This window comes from Pseudopipra pipra, chromosome 2, assembly GCF_036250125.1.
Source record: "Pseudopipra pipra isolate bDixPip1 chromosome 2, bDixPip1.hap1, whole genome shotgun sequence".
Lineage (NCBI taxonomy): Eukaryota > Metazoa > Chordata > Aves > Passeriformes > Pipridae > Pseudopipra > Pseudopipra pipra.
Window position 1 is genome coordinate 82,596,799 of NC_087550.1, and position 21,341 is coordinate 82,618,139.

The 21,341-nt window shown below is 36.0% G+C and overlaps 1 protein-coding gene across 15 annotated transcripts in view; it reads right to left on the bottom strand.

Annotated features, from left to right (window-relative positions):
* EFNB2 (ephrin B2) overlaps nucleotides 1-21,341 on the bottom strand; it is a 141,501-nt gene that overhangs the window by 58,273 nt on the left and 61,887 nt on the right. For 9 of the 15 annotated variants that reach the window (XR_010428440.1, XR_010428441.1, XR_010428447.1 and 6 more), the window contains 2 exons: nucleotides 8,591-8,691; nucleotides 4,479-4,608 (listed from right to left, as the gene is read on the bottom strand). The gene's annotated coding sequence lies outside the window, so the exon portion shown is untranslated. The remainder of the gene's footprint in view (nucleotides 1-4,478; nucleotides 4,609-8,590; nucleotides 8,692-21,341) is intronic. The other 6 variants (XR_010428449.1, XR_010428445.1, XR_010428448.1 and 3 more) reach the window with 1 other exon arrangement.

The window sequence follows — 21,341 nt, forward strand, 5'->3', positions numbered from 1 at the left end:
GTGATAATGGATAATTTAAAGATATTATTTAAAATTATTTTAAGGAAGAGAAAATAGACAGTTCAGTTGTGGTTCAAACATCAGCCTCTTACACATACAACTTAAATATCTAAATTTAAACACAGTGAACTAGCTCAGTTTCTGAAAGATCTAAAATCACTGGTGAATTTAAGGAGGTATCCCAGGGCCTGTAACACACAACCCTCCTAGCACCAAAACCCCTGTGTTGACTCTGGGCAGTCAAATCACCCCAACTTGATTTTGAGGGCTGCAGAGGATTGATGATAACTAGGTTTCTTCCTGACTACAAACATCTTGCTCAAAATCCTAAAAATTAAGGCAGTACATTAAGCTCAAAAACTTAGTAGTATCGCAAGCCCTGAAAATCAACAGGCAAGTTCAGGAGCATTGTTTCAGATTCCCTTTCTTTGCTGCCTGAGTTCACATTAGTGCCTTGTTTTGAGAAGAAGTAGTCCAGAAATAAACTGAGAAAAGGTGAGCACCTCGAGCAGCGAAGATATGGCTGGTGATCGTAGTTTTTGGTATGCATGGTGGCCATGAAAAGTCATGAGTCTCTGCAGAAGTCAACAAGTGACTGGTATGCTTGCAAATATGCTTTTCATTTCCTAATTTTTTGTGGATAGAAATTCACTGGACTGTATATTAATATGGAGAGTTCCTAATACTTCCCAGCAAATTGCGTATCTTTGTATTTTTAAAAAGGTATTTTAAGGATTCAGTGGGAAAGGTCTACTGCATAAGAGAGAGAGTAGGCTAAATCATGATGAGGGTTTATGAGCAGCCACTGACATAAAAAAAAATTATGTACTAGCAGCAGCTACAGGTGAGCATTTGTATTCCATTGTTCAAGAGTTTGCCAATGGACAATTACTGGGTTATACAGTTTTTCTTGTGAGATGTAGCTGCAAAAAATTACCCACCATTCTTTTATTATTTATTTTATAAATTTCCAGTTGCTTCAGATCTTTTCAGGATACACTCCTCTAACAAATGAAGTGAACCTCAGCAGTGAGTTTTTTTGAGTTATCCATCAGCTGCTACTGTTGAATCTTCAGATGGTGCTAAATTCTGCACCGTCCCTACAGGCAGGTAAAGAAAGCAAAAAACATCATAACATAAAATTAGACTAACACTACACAGAAGGCCCAAAGATGAGCCATGTTTGAAACTGTTCAGTGATGCCATTTTCTATGTCCATTTGAAAACACTGTGTTAAGCCAAATACAGCTGTGATGTCTTTCTCAGCATATTTCAGCAATCTGAATTAGACTTTGACCAAGCTATTCCAGATGCCAGAAATGGAAAACGGGTAACAAGATTCCTCTGTGTCCATCCTGTGATCATCTAAGGAACAGAAGTCTAGTTTTGACACCTGTATAATGTTACCACTCTCAGGACCTTTCCACATTACATCCACCCCCTATAGACTGAGCTTCTCCAACAGCAGTATTTTGCAGTGAGACAGTAGCTTTTTGCTTTCAGAATCTCCCTCCCATTTGGGAAATTCTCCTAGAAAACACCTCCTTCATTCTCCCTTTTTCATGTCATTTTCTACAACTTCCTCATGAAGGTAGGTGAAGGGGCAGGCACTGATCTCTTATCTGTGGTGACCAGTGACAGGACCTGAGGGAAAGGCCTGAAGTTGTGTCAGAGGAGGTTTAGGTTGGATATTAGAATAATATTCTCCACCCAGAGAGTAGTTGGGTACTGGAACAAGCTCCCCAGGGAAGTGGTCACAGAACCAAGCCTGCCAGAACTCAAGAAGCATTTGGGTAATACTGCCAGGCACACAGTGTGATTCCTGAGGCTGTCCTGGACAGGGCCAGGAGTTGGATTTCAATGATACTTGTCCGTCCCTTCCAAATCAGGATATTCTATGATTCTATGATTCATTAGTGCTATGCTGCAGCTCAACTAAAACATAACACAAATGAGTTCCCCTATACCAACACCAAGTGAAAGGACAGGCTGTTAAAGAATACATTCAGTGCAGGTAGCTCGGTGTGCAGCTGCAGTGCCAGTTGCAGGTTGAGCTCTGGGGGAGCAGGAGCCTCAGCTCGAGGCAAGGGGCTGTGAACTTCTGACCCTTTGCCTAACAAAGGGCACTGGGATCCGTGGCCCATCCAGGGGATCAGATACTCAGAGACATAGCAGGAGCCAATGACTTCTAGACTGTTGACGACCTCTAGACTTTCCTGTCCGTAGACTGTGGGGGTCTAAAAGGCCAAGGGTCCCTTTGTTCGGGGTCCCTCCTTGGAGATACCAGGTCAAGCTGTTATTTTGTTATTTAGTTATTGCACCCAGATTAAATTGTTTTAAGGATTTGGATACCTGATTCTCTGCTATGGGAAACCTGGTAAGGAAACCTAGTCTGACTGTGTGTGGGGTGTGTATCTGTGAAGGGGCCTTGGTCCCAGCTCAGGTGGTGCGAGCATGACTGCCATGGTGGCTCCTGGATGGTCAGAGAGGGAAGTTTCCTTAACAAAGGCTATGGCTCACTGAACCAGCACTGTTGTCTACACTGTAAGTGGTTTCTGGCCTATTTTAACATCTCTTCCAAGTAGCGGTCATGCTCCTTTAGACTTAGGACCCAAACCATGCTTCTTTCTGATAACTGAAGGGAGTATAGCACAAAATAAAGTGGCTGCAGAGCTTTAGTCATTGCATAAGTGGAGTTTAGAATTCTTAATATTATGTTTATCCCCTGAAATTGCTTCTATTTGGAGCATTTTTTGTGCTTAGAAGAGCTAATCCCATTGCTTAAAAGGCTGTATAGAGGAATACATGCTTTGTATATAATTATTCTTTTTAGCAAGTTGCCCTGTGAAAGTTACGTTGTTGAGTCCTCAAGGCACTGCATAGCAGTTTTATTAATATCTGGATGAGTACCTCCAGAAACAGAATAAAATTCTCTTCCCAGTGTTCTTTTGCTAGTCTCTCTGGTGAATGACAAAATAATTTCAATCACCTGTAACTTTACATTTTCTCACATGTCAAGTCTCTTATTACTCTTTTTATCTTTTTTTTTTTTACTTTCAGTCTGGGCAGAGATGTTGGCATTGAGTAGATCAGCAGCACAGAATTCCTGGTGCAAGGAGGAATAAAAAGTGAATTATACAGTTAGCTATACTGGTCTGTAGGTTTCCATTAAACAGATGTCTCTGGTTTGCTATCATTCACTGTAATTGCAGTGTCTGGAAAGTTGACTTTCCCTTGAGACTAATCTATTTTAAGTTCAATGGATCAGGAGAAGCTTTTGAATGATTTGTAAAATTCTTTACACTTAACTTCTTAAGTCCAAGGAAAGACAATACTGTGTACTATACATACTTCTTAGTGCAGAATTATTAGAATATGGAGACAAATCGTTGTGAGAATTTCCACAGGCAATGGATTACCACACACACATATAATCATAGAGATACTAATTGTTTTCAGAGATGGCATTTAGAAAAAAATAGCTAATTTAGTTACAGTTGTAATTATATTCTTTCTATTTTGCTATATTTTCCATGTTTTACTGTCAGCTCTGGAAGAACTATCAAGGCAATCAAAAGTTGCTGCAGAGAGTTTCAGACATGCTCTGAAGGAAAGAATGTTATACTTTAAGGCATTTTTGGCATTTTGTCCAAATATATATGGTGTAAATAAGCTAAAGGACCAGTCTTTTCTTCTGGGCTCATTTCTTCACTGAAATAACTTAAAGAGATTATTAGAAGTTCTAAACTAATTAAAAAAAACTCAGAAGAGGATATCCATTATGCCCTGAAATCTCTAGTAGGCAAAAATTACATCCTTCTTACCTAGACATATAAACTATTTCAACTCCATGAAACATGGTAACCAAACAACAGTTAGAAAGGTAATCTAAAATCTCATTTCTGTGGCTGCCGTAATGACTATGACTAGTGTAATCTCTGTTCAGGTCTCAAAATCAACACAAGATTCATACAATACATCAGTGGCATACTTAACACCTTACTTACGCCTCTGAATATCATATAGATTAAGATAAGAGCCCTACATTATGTTCATGGTCAATGCCAATAGAATGAAAGCAGTGGTAAAAAATCAGTGGTTTAAATTCTTTAATCAAAAGTGAAGAGTAACCAACTTTCAATATAAAAAAAAAAAGCCACAGAATATATACAATTCTTGGCCCATAATATTAACTACATTAATTCTTGAGAGAGAGAGAAAAAAACCCAAGTAACAGTTATTATACGTGTTTCTTAATCCATGGCTGATAGCTGCATATCTGCCCTGTGAAGAGAACTATGTAAAAAATGAAGAATATTTGCTTTCAGTCTTCATAATGGAGCATGCTCAGACCTTTCAGACTCCATCTCGCTTTCATTTTTCATGTTGCCTAGGAAGCCAATAGAATAAGAAGCCTAAAGGGTATTAAGAAAGCCTGGTGTTAAACAGATGCATGAATGGGCAGTGAAGTACATCACCTACATTCCAGTGACAAGACTTGAAATGCACCCAGTCTTCTAAATAGCTGTGTTCAGAAATCAGAAGCACTGGGAGATACTCCATATCTTGGGTCTTTAGCACTTCAGGTTAAACACAGCACATGTGTCTCTTTATGAAAGAAGAGGAAAATTATTACACTCGAAGACTGCTATTAAATCTGAAACTCTGAACCCTAATTTAACAAAAACTAATGTTCCACCTCGCCTTCTCTTAGCACCACTATACACACACGTCCTTGAAAGGGTACTGAGAGCTTCCCCATGAGGATGCAAAGCACATTAGGACCTTCCACCAGTGATCTCACAAAACACTCTATATCCCACTGAAGGTCTGTTCAGTCATGCCCAAGCATGGCAGTTCTGGTCTGCTCTGTGGTGCTTTTGGCTGCTCCAGAGGCTGAACTTGCAAAAGGCAATGACATCTGAGTCAATTAGCGAGGTCACTTCATAGGCATTGTTCTATGGCCAGTGTCATATGTGTAGACTTTGCCAGCTTTTCACATAGTTTATGACAGACCATGGTAGGAAAGAGAAGCATACCCACCACAGCAGCCTTGGGCAGTGGTAATAGTCACAGCTGAACATCAGACCCACCATGGTCTGATGTAATCAAGAATTGCCACCATCAAAACTGTACTTGGATTTTTGTGTTTGCATGAGAGAACAAGGCTTCTTCATATTGCTGTTTGTGTAGATGCACATTAAACACATTTGCTCAATCTGTCCCAGTATTCCCACCAACACAATCAACATATGTGCCAATAATGCTTCTAAAGGCATTTTTCTATACTGTTAGCATTAAACTTCTTTGGAGATCATTCTTTCTTCCTTTTCTCTTAGGATTGGATCTTCTTTTAACTCAAGATGTTTCTCCATATCTGGCTGTGTGAATGAGACTTTGAATGATTGACTGCAACAGCAGTACAGTAATGGAGGGAATCACTAGGGGGATGTTGGAGCAGACAGCTGCTATATTATTTTGAACAGGCAGTTTTCCTTATAAATATTTACTGTATTGAAAAACAGACAGCTATTGTAGCAGTGATCTGGAAAAAATTTTGAAAAATCACTGGGATTTTCCCTCTGAGACCAACATCAAATGCTGTAACGGAATATATTTATGGTCCAGTATTGCACAAAATTTGGGGTCAACCTGTATTTGGGAAAAAACTTCTAGTAAAGCACTGTATTTTTAAAGTGAGGAGGTCAATGTGACTTTGGTTTGAACAGATATTTCAGGGCTCCTACATATTGTTCACAAATTTAACCCAACCTGAGACATATGCCTAACAAAATTGGCCAAATGTCCCTTTTATATAAAGGGGCCTTCACAGCCCTCACTACAGCTGACTTGACTTACACTAGTGGAAGATTTGATCCAGCAGCAGAGATTAGTAAATTTATTAAGAAATAATTAAAATTTTTTCTGAAAATTGCTGATACTTTTACTAGCAACTTCTGAACATCTTAAATATAATAAACCATTTCTAATAGCCCTACCAAACAAAGATTACTTGAAAAAAATCACACTAGGAAATTTCAAGAGCTAAATATTTGAGCCGTAATTTAGTTGCTGTTGTTGTTGTTTTAAAATTGGCTCCTTCATTATGTAAAATGCTGTACATATGAGATAATTGACTTTTCCTGTAATTAAACCTGCAATTAAAAAAATGTTATCATCACTTAAATAACTGCTTGGGAAACAATCGGATGAAAAGACGAGCTGAAAGCCAATGAATGATCTTTTCTCAGAGTGTGAATAACAACAACGTTTCATAGTCTGTCAGTCTCAGTACCAGCAAGCTTGTCTTTGAAAATGCTTCCATTTTTCAAGCTGTTAGAGGGATTGCTATAGATCCTGGGGGCATATGCCTGAAAGAAAGATCATAATTCAGCAATAGGAGGTCTGCTTATCTCACTCAACAGTGAGCTGGCAGAGGACGAGACCCACACTTTGTTTACAGGGGGAATAAACAGCATACTTTCTTGGTGCCTGCATGGGCTGTGAACCCCCTTGGTACAGAAGTGAGGGAAGGATGGAAGAGCGAGGCACAGACTGTGAGGAAAAAACTGTGCATAAGTATGTAGGTGTGTAATAAGTGGGACTCTTCACACCTTCAAAAAATAAAAAGAATCTGCCTCATCCATACAGTATCCCTTGATCTCATTGTTAAACTGTATTTGTAGGTTTCTATTGAAATGTCATTCAGGAAATACCATTCAGCTTCCCTTGACACAGAAAGAGGGAGGACACTATTAAGTGACCTGTGTGATGAAAGGAAAGTTTTATTTCTAACGATTTTATATTATTTCTAATTAAACTGAGATAATTACAAAAGACATGGGGAAAATGAGAAGAGAGGGGAAAAAAAAGAGAGAGACAGAGAGAAGAAATTGAATCCTATTTATAACACACTCTTCATAGAGCTAAATTCTTCTATGCCTTCTTATTTTGAAGTGATTTGGTCTACTTGCAAAATATTCCTCTGAAGGAACCACAAAGGTGCAAAAGAGGTTAAACTGATTATAGCATGATTTAGGTAGTAAGAAATGGTAATTTCACCCTTTTAGCAGAAATGTATTTAAAATCTAATTAAATGGTTTATTTTAATTTGGATTTACAGGTGACATTCACCAGACAGAAAGATCAGTAATTACACTAGTTGACTGCTACAGTGCTAAGAAAACCAAACCAAAGTGTTCACTGAAAAAGAAAGATACATTTTGCTTTGACTTGTGATTTTCTCTATACATTTCCAAAGGGTTTCTTGTTTGGATATTACGAGAAAATAGATAGAAAAGAAAAAAAAGTATTTTATTTAAATATTAAAAAAATAGCATTATATTAACATTTTAAAAACTGAAGATAAAAATTATTATTTATATTCTGCTACCTGTGGTCCAAAAACTAATTTGGCTTGAACATACTTGTAAAGGTCTTTAATAATTTGATAAAGTAAATATTTCTATTTTCCTTTCTTCGCATTTTTTTCCTCCATCAAAGCTAAATTAATGTAAAGCAGTTTTAACTGTTTTAAATAATCAGCTTGTCTGTCTCAGTTCTTCATGAAAGATAATGAAGTGTATTTGATCACAAGGTTCATTAAAAATGATTACATAAAAAAAAAGGAAAGTCGTTCCAAATAGTGTTGCTAATTGGAAAAGATGAATTGTCATATGACTGAAGTTTGGATCCAAGTTGAGAGTCAAAGAAAATGTGTAACAATTTGTTTTCCCATATGCATTGGTTTGTGTGATGTTATGACATTAACAAGTCCCTCAGTTATATCAACTTTCATTTCACTGTGTGATGTTGAAATAATTTACATTTTTCAAAATTACATTTGAGTTTCTGAGTATGAATTACCCAAAAAAGTAATTGGCTGTTTAGAAATTGATGTTTCTAATAATGAAACAAGTGTTGAATCATTTCATTTTTTCAGCATCAGTTATATTTTTCATAGGATTTCTGAATTGAGCATGTCACGCCACTGATATCCCTTTTAAATTGAATTAGAGAAAAAATGGTACCTGGAGAAAGTGACTGTTTTTCATATTTCATCTGCATAGCTAATGTCAACAGAGTAACAAATAGTATGCTTTCTTTAACTCATCATGGGCAAATATTGCTTGAATAGCCCTACAGTCCTCACAGAAGCCACACCTCTGTTTAGGTTTGCAGAATTGACTATCACATAACACCACTACTTTTTCAGAGGAAAGCAAGTCTTGACTTTTCAGCCATAATAAAAAGATATTGCTGTAATAAGAATACTCACGAGCTAACATATAAGATACCTAAAATAATCAGGTAAGGTAAATGCTAGGGAGAAAGGAGAACATGTGGTCAAAAGGAGATCTCCTCTGAAACTTGTAGCAAGACTTCAGCCTATGGAGATTAGATTACAGCAGGAACATATGTTGAATAAAATTTACTTCCTCAGCAAACTACAAACCACTTTTGAGTACAGGTGGGCAATAGGACTGTGAGTCCCCTTCCAAAACCTATCAATCCTAAACACCTTGTCAGTACAGAATGAATGACATACCTCTCTCCATTGTGCTAGAGAAATTTTAGACAGCAAACTTACCACATCTGCACAGATGATGGGTGAGATGAATCCTGATTGGTCTGTGCTCTTTTTTGGGGGGGTTGCAGCAAGTCATCGATATTCAGTTAACTGCTAAGGATCTACAGAGAAAAGGAGAATAGATTTCCTTTTGAAGACTGGATTAGGTGGAGTTTTGGGAAAACAAGCTTGATCAAACAAAGGTGTGAAAGTACTACTTTTCTTGTGCAGAATATGTGTTTGATTACTCTTTTAAAAAAATTGCATCTGTGTTATGCATCAGCTGCCTTCTCTGTTAAATGGATGTACCGTGAGGTTCTGTGGGGCTGTTCAAGGCTAATTTACAAAATTAGTTTGCAAAGTAATTAACTACTTTAGAAAGAAATGTTATTAATTGATTTATCTTTAAGAGATGGGAGTGTATAATAGTATTGAAGACTCTAATCAAAGAGCGACAAAATAAAATACTGTGAAAAGAAAATTTATTCTGCCTTTCAAGAATTTGTTGTATTGTATGTAGTTACAACTGATACTATGAAACAAGCAGGAAATTAGGTCACTCATAGTATTTTTCAAGTTAAATTTTACAGGAAATAAACTCAATTCTAATGCTTTTAAGCACCTGAAACTTGATTGTTCATTACCTTGGCCTTGAGTGATGGTACTTTTTGGAACACAGTTTGTACAAGGTAATGACAATACAAGATACAAGAGTGTAGAGTTCAGTCATTGCATCCTAAAGCTTTGAATCTCAAACAGTCTCTCTGTAAGCAATTTTTTCTCCCAGAATATTCTGTGGGTATAAATATTATTAAACAGGCATTAGACAGAAGAATAACTTACAGATAGAAATGGTACTGCTGATTCTAATTTGAGGAAAGAAAAAAATATTGACAGAATGCATCAGTTGGTGTCACTTGCATCACCAAACTGCAGAGGATATCTCTACAACTGAAACTGTTAAGAACTTTGTTGGGATCCAGGGAATCATTAAATATCCTGGGACATTGGGAGAACTGCTTCATATTACTCAAAAACAGTTTCTGCAGAGAAACATCTAGACAGTGTGCCATTGTAGGCAGATGCTCTGAAGAGGCATGGTGCACTGAATATTAACATCATTTCACACATTCCCAAGATGTATGCAATTACCTCAGGGAGAGGAGCTGGGAATGTGAGGTCTCAAGGGCTTAGATAATGACATAAAATAAATTGCAACGATTACCCATGTATTTTTCCAAGAGACATATTATTTAAAACCTGTCTAGGCTTTCGAGAATGTAAGACAGAGGAATGTCCACTTTATGAAATTGCTATTAATGTGTGACCTAGAGTTGAAGACAAGGTTAATTATAGGTTTTAAACAGAAGTATCATTCTGGTTTAATATCACTACCCAGGCCTTAAATATTGAAGTAAGTCACATTTTTCAGGGACAATTGACTTTGAATGAAGAATGGCGGGGCTCTGATCTTTGCTGACCCTACTGACTCCCATTGTGTAATCCATAGCAACAACGTTGCTACAGCAACCAGGGAACACGTTGTAAAATATGATAAGACCATGAAATCTGATGTCAAACTTTCATGAGATGCAAAATTGCAAATAACTTCCTGAATCAGGTTTATTAAATGATTGATATATTGCATATATCAATGGGTCAATCTGAAATGAACAGGGAACAATGGAATGAATAAAATGAATAATGGAAGGCAAGCTGATCTTACTGAACACTTTATTGTTCTAGTCAAATATTTGGTGCTTTAGACAATTATCCTCAAAATGTGCATCTTTACTAAAGTTTTTGTTCTCTTGAGCTTTTTCTCTCATCTGGATCTAGTAGACAATCAGATACACTTGATCTAATTCCATGGAGTTATTCCTAAATTAGATGGAGAAGAAGATACAACAGCAACCAGTGCTGTGTGAATGAGAGGGAATTATTCAGGATATTGTATACAGGTTTTTTGCCTTGTCTACAAGCTAATTTTTCGTCACAATAGTTTACATCCATCCAACCAGCATGTAATTTACGTGAATGTTCACAAATACAATAGACAAGCTGGAAACATTAAATTATACTTTCTGACAAAGAAAAATTATTTTTGACCACAACATTCTTCAGAACAAAAGCATAATAGCATGTTATAACTTTTAACAATAAATATTAAAAAAAAAATCAATAAAATATAACTCCACTGAGGCTGAACTATCAGCAATTTTTAAAAGACTGTTTTATCAAGAGCACAACAACAATCTGAGAACAAAAGTCCTATTCATTAGAAAAAAGTTCTTGCTTCTCAATCCTCACAACATTTGTTAATTAATATAACTTTGAGGTAATCTTAAGTACATATCACTGAATAGATGGATTGGACTATACATATTATAATAGGCTCAATAGCTACAAAGCACAACACAAGGATTTTTTTTTAGGGATCAGAAGGACTTACACTAATCAGTTTCATACAGTTTTTTCCTAGGTTTCACAATAGGTAAAGCTGGATATTTCAGAAGAAGCTGTAAACTCCTTTCATTGTATGCAGTCATAGACTGCTATACCCTAAACCTAAATTTTTGCCAAAGCACAGATATCCTAAACCTAAATTTTTGCCAAAGCACAGATGGCGATCTACTTTTTTACCCAAGTACGTTTGATGGCTTCTGTAATTTGAATCTCTTTTGTTAGTACAGCTACTCAACAAGAAGTGCCTTTCTCTGGAAGTTCTGTCTGTATATTAATCACTTGTGATGCTCTACTGCACATAATATGCTGTAGACATTCTGCCTCTATAGGAGATTTTAAAAGTAAGTTCATCAGACATACTAACCTTGCTAACATCTGCACCTCTAAAGACAATTTTTTGATATGGAAAGTTCAGAGATGATCGTACAAATCACAAATTCAAACAATAGTGATCCTATTATCAGATAAAATGGTATGAAAACTAAAAACTTTATTGTTCAGTTCCTTTTATGGCTCTTTTGTCCTTTTCTTAAGGCTGTCATGTGAAAAAAAAAAAAAGAAATTCTCTAAAATTACTCACTTTTTCACTAAACATATGAAAATTGATCATGCACTTCTAGAAGGAGTTTTCCTTTTTATAAACTAACATTCATATTTATGACTTCTGAAAACAGAACAATATAGTATTTTGGCTTTCAACTAAAGACTAAAAAAACCCAGTACTTTATTTTACAAAAAATCGGTACTTCTCAACCGGCTCTATCTTTCCTATAGTTATCTACCACAGAAGTTTTATTGGAAACATAGATTGTCTCTGTAAACTAATTGAACCAGGTAAGCAAAATAATTTGATTTTATGGCTGAAATTCTAAAGCTGACATAAAATTTAAACTGTTTGTGAAATCCAGCTGCAAACTCAGATATATTATTGAATATATATATATATGTTTGTTGGGTTTTTTTAAAACAAAGGCAAGACATTCATAGCTTTTCTCTCCTGAATTATGTTCACCGTTTGGTAATACAGGAAAATTTTCTGGGAGATCTGTTTACAGGAAAGAAAAAAAAAAAGGAAGAAAAAAAGTGTCCATGTCTATTAGCTGGAATTACAACAATACTTCTTTCAGTGAGGTCAGTTTCAAAGTAGAAAATCCCTCAACAATCTCTTTCTTTCACTTTGACTCTACATTTCTATAGGGTCTGAAGTCACTTTAGTTAGGTTAAAAAATTGCATTAAACTGAAATTTTGTTGGAAAAGCAGGGTTTCTTTAGGCTTAGATATAGGAAGGTGTGATTAATAGTTCTTCACTGTTGAGCATCCCCTTCTGCTGCAGAAAGGACCGTGAGTGAGTCCTGTATCTCATCAGCAAAGGACATCACCGAAGAAAGTATTGATGTTCCCAGCAGCTAATAAGGGCTGTTCTGGCCTGTGGGGCAGGTGTGATGTGATCACTAATCTCAAGTGGCTACCAACTCCTGACTAGACAACTATCACTCTCCATTGTACACTCTATAAAGAGTGTACCTGACCATCCAAACTAGAGGAACCTATTGGCATATGTGTCAGCACCTTGCCTGCTCACGTGCCTTGTTTTTCCTCACAGAGAGAGACATATCTAATTAAAATAGAGGTACAAACACTTGCCTAGATGATTTTTGTGGTATGGATTTCCAGTTCTAGAAAGCATTTAGTTTTCTTGTTTCCTGAGCTGAAATGATCTGAGACAGTCATAAACAGTCTTCAATTCCCTATAGAGCATATAAGTCTGGGATTTCAGTCTTACAAGATCAAGCCATATGCCATTTATTTCAATTAACTTCCCATACTCCAGATTTTCCTACCAGTCTGATGGGAATTACTCATCCATTTTGCTCCCTCACATTCCTGGATGCACACACACATACACGCATACATGCACTCATGCAGGAGTTCACACACAGACTCTCTTGTATTGGAGATTCAGAGGCAGCAGGAACACCTAAATTAAGAAGTACACCCCTGCTCCTTCCAAAAGCAGTCCAGAATCTGAAGATCTACTACTTCTTGCTACTGATTCATATAGTCTGCAACCTGTAATTCACAAGCTTTATTTTCTTTACCTGAGCTAAAATTAGTCACAAAATGTCCTAAGAGGGTTAAACTATTTTCAGCCGCTATAGTTTACTTTATAGATGATTTTTTGTCTACACAATTTTCTCTAATTTCACTCCCTGTTAGGAGTAGTATTCTGTGTGAAAGCAAGCAAAAGTAATTGTTATGTTTATTCCCCTTATGTTTCCTGCTCCACTGGCATCAGAAGAAACTTAGTCACTAAGCTCAGAGGATGTTGGATCCAGCCCTAAACAGGCTCATGTATGGCAATAACATAGTTTCCTCTTGTTTTGAATGGCATTTCTCCTTCTTTCTATTAGTGTCCATCCAACACATCAAAGACCAATTGTGTCAAGGCAGGTTATAGCTATAAAGAACATAATCCCCACCCGCAAAGTTTAAGGCTGAAGCTATGACCTATTTTAGCTAAAAAAAAACCAAAATGGGCTTCACAGGTGTCAGAATTCCTCTACAATCAAGCTCTAATCTTTGTTTTGCAAGAGTGAAATAACAACAAAAGCAATTTATCTGTAAAATGATGAGTTGACTCTTGTCAGGTTTGTGTTAAAACAAGACTTATGTAGGTATTTTTGAATGTATTTTTAATCATGGACTTTTAATTCTTTACATATGTGAGGCAGGGAGGGAATATTGATATTATTTGCTTGTTTCATCTACTTTCCAGGCTCATTTATTTTATCAGTTGAAAAGCTGGAAAATGATCTTATGACTAAATAATTTCATGTTTATCATTAACATTATTTCATAATAATAGCCAGTTCCCATGATACTGTTCTAATTCTGATAATGTTGATAGAAGAAGTTGGAAATATTTACATTAAGCTATCTAATAATTCTCTTCATTCAAAGACATTGTCAAATGTATAAAGCACTTTTTAATAAACTGGCGTAACAAATATTCTTCATAGCGCATAGTTCTCTTGCACAGAGAGATGTTAAGCTTTTTTTACGTGTTCTATATTTTCATAGGTTTATATAGCTTAGTTTTGTATGTAAGCATTGGTTCTGGAAAAAACAAATCATAAATAAATTATATTCCTATTAAACTGTAAGATCTTTAGAGCTGACATTCCTGTTTTAATCTGAGGGAGGATTTACAAGAACACTGGTGCTGGTGCACCAATACTAAGCAATTATCACCTCTAGTTTCCTTGGATTTTCCCTATTTTGTAACTTGTTGTTATCAAATAGGCTTGCAGAGTCAGAGTGAGTCTTTATCTTGTGGACTATGTAGGCAACTTTGATTTTTTGAAAGCAATTTTTGTGGCAATTAAATTTTGATGATCTGTCAGACATATGTAGCCAGTAATGTAATTGGCTCTAATTTAAAAAATAATAATTTTTGCTGTACCAGTAGCCAAAAAAAACAAAGAGGGGGGACAAAGGGTCAAAATTGGAGCCAACTGCCTTTCCTCAGGAAAAGCCTGTAGTTGAGACAAGGGGAAATCATATATGAGAATCATTTTCTCACTCTATATATAAAGAAAGAGAAACTTTACTGTGAAAATATTAGCCATGAGGTTGTTTCTGACAGATGCCCTAACATCCTGATTTCAGCACAGGCCAATGTAATGTTTTTGAACTCTACCTCATTTCAATATATATTTACTCAGAGACGGGAGAATTACAGCAAAATGTAATATTCAGAGTTTTTATTATAATTTTAGAGTACGGAATATGCAGATAGTCATCATCTAAATCATTACCCAATAGTGTTGGGCAAGTAGCAATCACAAGATTTAATATGTGCACAAAAGTTTCACATTAAAATCTAAGGGACTGTATAGTACCTCTCACTAAAAGGAAAATGAGAGGAAAAGAATAATAAAAACTATGTGGAGAGAGCTGTAAATAATTATGCTTTTGTTTGCCCTTGATTGCCCCTTTATATCCATAAAACTCTGCCCATCTTCAAGAGGCTGCTGTTTTTTGTGACAGTGTGTAGCAGAAGAGGAGAGTCACTGCTCCCACTTGAGGAAACTGGATTTTTGTTCTTCCAGGTTTCTTTGTTGTGTATTTATATGGTTTCACTTTAGGTATAGCCCCCTGAAATAGGAATAAGGAAGCACTTTTCTTCACAGTATATACATGTATAACACAGTATACACAAGGCCCTTTACTCCTTAACTTAGTGCAGCCCTTCTGCATTGGTTTCAGACGGGAAAAAACCCACAATAGGTTTTAATTATTCCTGTTGGAGCTTGCACTGGAAAAGATGTGCTTCAATTGACACAGATCTTCATGATTTCTGCAGTATTTTTTTCGTATGCCTCATTTCAAAAAAATCAAGAGTTCTCCATGTCTCCATATCACATGTGGCTCTTGGAGCAAGAACTAGTTTGTGTCTCAGGCAACAAAAGGACCTCACTACTCGTGTGAACCTCTCCAGCTCTGGCCTGTGGGGTGCTCCAACAGGAGCTGAGGCTGCTGATCTTTCTCATCTCTATATCTCTGCAACACTTCAGAGTGGAGATCTGGCTATCAACAGATACTGTGAGAAGTGGGTTTCTGATATTTCCTACTGAAGTCTTACCTTTACCAAAAAGAAACCTCTCCCCCACACTGGAGAGGGCCCTGAATTTGCCTTTGCATCCTCAAGCTCCACAGAGTCGATGACTGCATTCACCATCTTTTCACCTCAGCTTGTCATTTAATGGCAGGATACACATAAAACCCCTCAAATATGTATTTTAAAAACAGTCTGGGTAGATCTTCCCCCACAGCTTTTTTTTTTTTTTGTTAATTTTGTTTATTTTAAATTAAGGCTGAAATACAACAATATATACAATGTTTAAGGAGAAAAATTCTGCTGCGAGTCAAAAAAAGGGAAAAAAATCAGAAGAGTATCTTATTGTTTGTTCCAGAAAGATCTCACGGAGATGACCAACTTCACCTGGCATTGTCAGAGTCAGCTTTTTAAAAAAAAAAAAAAAAGTAAGAAGTAAATCTGGTTTACAGTTAGCTCCTTATGCTGTTTTTGAAAATCCTGTCTCACCAGAGTTTAACTCATTGCTTAACAGTTGTGAAATGGAGTTTAAAGAAACATCATTGATTAATATGGTACAAACTGATACACCAATCTCCACTTTCAGATTGTTTCAGATCATTGTTTCTGATCATTGTTTCAGATATTCAATAGGGGTCTGGAATAGACAAAATGAAGAGGCGCTGAAGATCTAGATTTATTTCTCTAGGGATTTCTTGGACACCCTATTAGGCTTCCTGAGATGCAAAGAAAGGGAAAATAAAAGTTTCGCACAGCCCGAAACACAATAATCAGAAAAGGATATCATAATCAGAAGTTGAAAATGAAGTTACTGTTAAGGTTTGGCCACCCAAGGGATTTGCAAGACATTCAAGACAGAAATGTTTTTGTCATTCTCACAACCAAGGAAGTCAGAAAAGCCACTGTTCATCGAGGATAATGTAATCCAAACATAACCTTTAGAATACTCATAGTACCATGGTGTTTAACAGTGTTGTGTGACTTTGATTGCCCTGAGTTTGTGTAACCATCCTGAGTTTAAAAGGCTTGGTTTTTAGAGGATGAAGCTGAGGCATGTGAAACCACTAATTCAAAAATCTCAATTTTCTAGCATATACAGCAACACCTTAAAAAAATGAAGTTCTGCCATCAGTTATCTGAGACTGCTTCCTAATTATCTCGCTGTTCCTAGGATGTGGCTGCTCAGAAGTGAGTTCCCTGAAGCACAGAGCTATCTGGACTATCTTAACATAGTTAGCTCAGACATCATTACTACTGCAGTGGAAGCAGTCCCAGTTAATTTCTCCTCCCCATCAGAGCAAATTGCTCTAACTTGAGAAAAGATAGTAACAGAATAAGAAATTGCCAGTATCTGTAGACATGGTGAACAACCTCCTCTTAAAGTTAGCTTTTAATGTGGGCACAGCAAATCATCAAGAGCATTTGTGTAATCTACTGGGGATTTTTCAAGTGATGTCAGTTTTTCAGGTATGCAATAAAACTCTTTTTTTTGCCCATGAAGGGATGAAATGCTGAGGCAAAACTGAACATTTATAAATGTTATCATTCATGGTACTGAAAGATCAAGTAGTAGAACTAAAGAGACAAGCAGATGCACTTAAAAAAAATCAATGCATATAAAATATTTTTTTGATGACACATTCCTAGTTTTAGACTCCAAAGAGGTGACGGGAGAGGGAGACCAGCTGCAGGGATGGAAAAGATAAGTGAACCAGAGATAAGGTACAAGAGAAACAGGATAATATAAAAGATAATGATTGAGTAATTGTGAAGATAGATATTAAGAGAGGAAGGAAGCATGGCAAAAACACTGAATACAGTAACAGGGTCTAATATATCAACTACTGGATGTCATAGATGGTGAATCAGAAATTTTAATATAACATTTGAAAATAAATAAGAAAAGAAGTGACAGAAAAATGTAATACAGGCTGAAATATTTTCCACTAGAGGAAAAATGAAATCATAGAAAGGAGCATTGAGAGAGGCATTACAAATAAGAAAAAATATGGAAGGAAAAACATTGTGATTTTTTCCCTTTAATTAAGTCATCTTTGCTCTTTATTTTTTGTCTTGGTCATCAATAGTTGCTGCTTATTAATGAATATATATTTTTTTTACTGTATTGTTATTACAAATCTGTGTTCCATTAATTGCTGCTTTTGTTTCATAGGTGCATTGCTGCTAGGAAGAATTTCATAAAGACTACCTTTGTTAGCAGGTACCCTCAGTGCCAAATTTACCCCTCAGGTATTAGCCTCCCACTGGTGGGTAGAACTGCACACACAACCTCATCCAAGGACAAGTCCAACCAGGTAAACACTACACTGTGTGACAAACAATTCCTATCAAGATATTAGGACATGTGACACACCTTCATGGCAGATTTGTCTCACTAAAAGTGAAAAGAGAGGTATTCGAGAGGAATAAGTAAAGGAGATGTCATAGAGGAGGGCCTGTTCCACAAAGCCATAGCCAGGGAATATGTATTCTAGTAGGAGTCCTTTTCGAATGAAGCATGATAAGAAGACACACTCCATTTGTATTTGAACATCACTAACCCCCAATGCCTCCATGATGACAGCACAATTGCACCAGCTAAAAATTGCATGTGATTCAACAGTTAGTTCAAAAAATGAGATGTGAAAGCTGCACCAAGGTTTGGGTTTTTTTCTTAATTATTATTATTATCCCTCTTACTGAACTTCCAAAAATAAAACCCAGTATGATCTTTATGGATGGGATGGGCTCTGCACTGCATGGCAAGGAGGGTGGTCCACAAGAAAAGTTCTATATCCAACTAAAGGTTTAAGGTATCCAGCACAGATCCTGACTTTATCATTATGCAAAGAGCTGTAATTAAATGGATCTGAAACCATGGCCCTCTATATAGAATGAAATAAAAAATATCATATTGTCCATGAATTAATCTTATTGAATTTTGACTGAGATATAGAACAGAGAACGTCGGCCTGTGCTATGTGAATGTATAGTTTTCCAGCAGAGGAGTTGTCTGCTTGTTGAAAGTAACAAGAAAAAAAAAGTTGGAATTTTCAAACTTTTTTTGTCTTTGTTCCTTCCTCTCTAAAGTAAAAAAAAAAAAAAAAAAAAAAACCAAACCAAAACCAAACAAAACAGACAAACAAAAAGAAACAAAAGCAAATCTTTTTTATAAAGAAAAGTCATTTCTTGATCTAATTTAAACTAAATCTAGTATGAGTTATTAATCTGCAAAAATAAGTCAAGCAGTGAAATTAGCTTATTCTTTTTCTTAGCATTATTATAATCACTTTCTTGGTAGCTACTTCTCACGGTTAATTCAACTGTAGATAATACCAAGCATGCAGGTGTCAGCTGATTTTTCTGAAATTTCTACATATTTTCATCAAATCGCTCCTACTGAAGCTGCCTGATAATTTGGACCCCCACACTATTCTGAAGCTCTGTAACAGCCATTGTTTGTCTTCAATACAAATGAGGCTTAAGCATCACATTACCACGGGCTTCACTCACTGCAAACTACATCTATAGTCAAGGAGACTGAAAGTTTAAAGGGTTTGAAAGTACAGGCAAAGCTGAAAGTTTTCCAGCTGAAAAGAACTTTATTTTAATAGTTTAAAACTGACAACTGTTCAGAGGACCATACCAGATTGTTAAAATGAATTTAAGCCCCCATAATATTACTATAAATTTAAGCAATAACTTATCATATGAGCCTTGATTTGGCTCTAGACTCAGGAATGAATTTCACCTGTGGTGAGTGTTGTGTGAAGGGAAAAAAATGTATGAGAAAGATTCCATGGAACGAAGCAAGCTGATAAGTTAAACAAGAGGATTGGCAGAGAGCCTGCTATGATTGGTCATATTGGATAAACAATGTGAGAAAAGTAATCTGAGATATTTTAAAAGCCATTCTAAATCCTTACCTAGAAACAAAAGAGAGATATATTACACTTTCTTTGTGTTAACCAAGAAGGAGTGAGTGTATCGTGCTTCCATTCATGCCTTTGTTGAGGCTCTGAATTTTCAAACCATACTGAATTAAAGCCAAAAGAAAATCTGAGCTCTAGAGATACAAAACAAACCGGTGATAAAGGAAAAGGCTGTAAAAGAGGATAACTATTAAATACTATTTTCCACCAATTAATATCTTAACAGATGCAGCTCTAATAGGATTAGAAAACTATAGTTTGACATGGAATCTCTGTAATATAGAGCACAAAAACCCCAAGGGCTATAGCTGAAGAAAACTGAAAATGTTGAGTTGTATGAGCTAACCAAACAGATTAATAACTAAAAAATCAACAAATATTTAATGCAAACTAAAAATATAGCATCAGATATCTTAAACTACCTTTAAAATGTTTCATTGACCTAGTATTCAAGATGTCAGGCTGCTATTTCACAGCTTGTCTGTGCTGCCAACTTCTGCAGGGATTTATCTGCTCACGCTACACAAGTACTTTTCACATCTTTGTGTGCCTGACCACACAAACTACACATCCAAGTGCAGGTTGTACGTTCATCTTCAAGCTTTTAGATGTGATTGATGCCTGTAACAATAAGTGGATTTGAAGTAAAGGTTAAATGAATTATCATATTTATCTGGACCTCTGAGCTGTTATCAAGCCTTCCACAGGCTACCATTGCACTTAGAAATGAGTATTTCAAAGTAAAAGGTTAAGGGTCTTATATAGAGAGAAAATAATCAAGTAATTGACAAATTCATTTGCTAAATCAGGTGATAAAGACAATTTATCCTTAAACGTTAGGATAGATGTAATGTTGTTTGCAAAATCCTTTATGAAACTCAGGAATATTGAATGATTTCTTTAAAACTTCATCTTTCAGTGCAAAATGCAATTCAACTTAACAAGGTAATATATATGCTTTTGAATTACTTTCCTTTTGTTTTACAGTGACATCAAATATTCTGACATAAGACTAGAATCAAGTAGAATAGAAAGCAGACGGTAACTCTGTGTGGAAAATAGCAGATTTTGGAAGTTAGGGTCACATTTGCAAGTACTCAAATATGGATTTCACTTCAGGAAATACAGTGTACAATTACAATATAAGTGTCCAAACATTACTCCTGTATGGCAACCATATTTCATACCCCCATTATGCATGATTTCTGAAACTAGTTTGAAAGCTGTATTCTAGAAATGGCCTAATTCCAAGTTGTTCTGTAGTGGATATCACTGAATATAATAAAGGCCAGTTACAGCTGAATATGAAATGACTATTATTCATGTATTTGCTGTGCTAGTGACAAGCTTACCCTGAATTCGTGGCTAAACAAAGCAAAATTTGAGGTGTGATGCAAGAAAAAACTGAGCTTATTAGTTATCTAAAGCTTATATTCTATCAGTAGTGATAATAAAATACCTTTATTCACACTTACAAAGGCTCCATCTTATTGCTTCAGTCTAAAGCACTATTTTGAGGGCATAATTGTAGTAGGGCTCATTACATAGAAACAAAGTCATCCTTCATCCTGCTCTAGCTGAGCAAAGCTTGTAAAAATGAACTGTAACTAGAAAAAAAATGTTGCAACTTATCCAAGTCTAACAATACAGACCTTCTTGCAGAGTATGAATGCATAATATGAAAAATATATGATAGGCTACCTGGTTTTACTTGTTTTTAATACTCGGTGCTTTTTATAAATAAATGGCTATTAA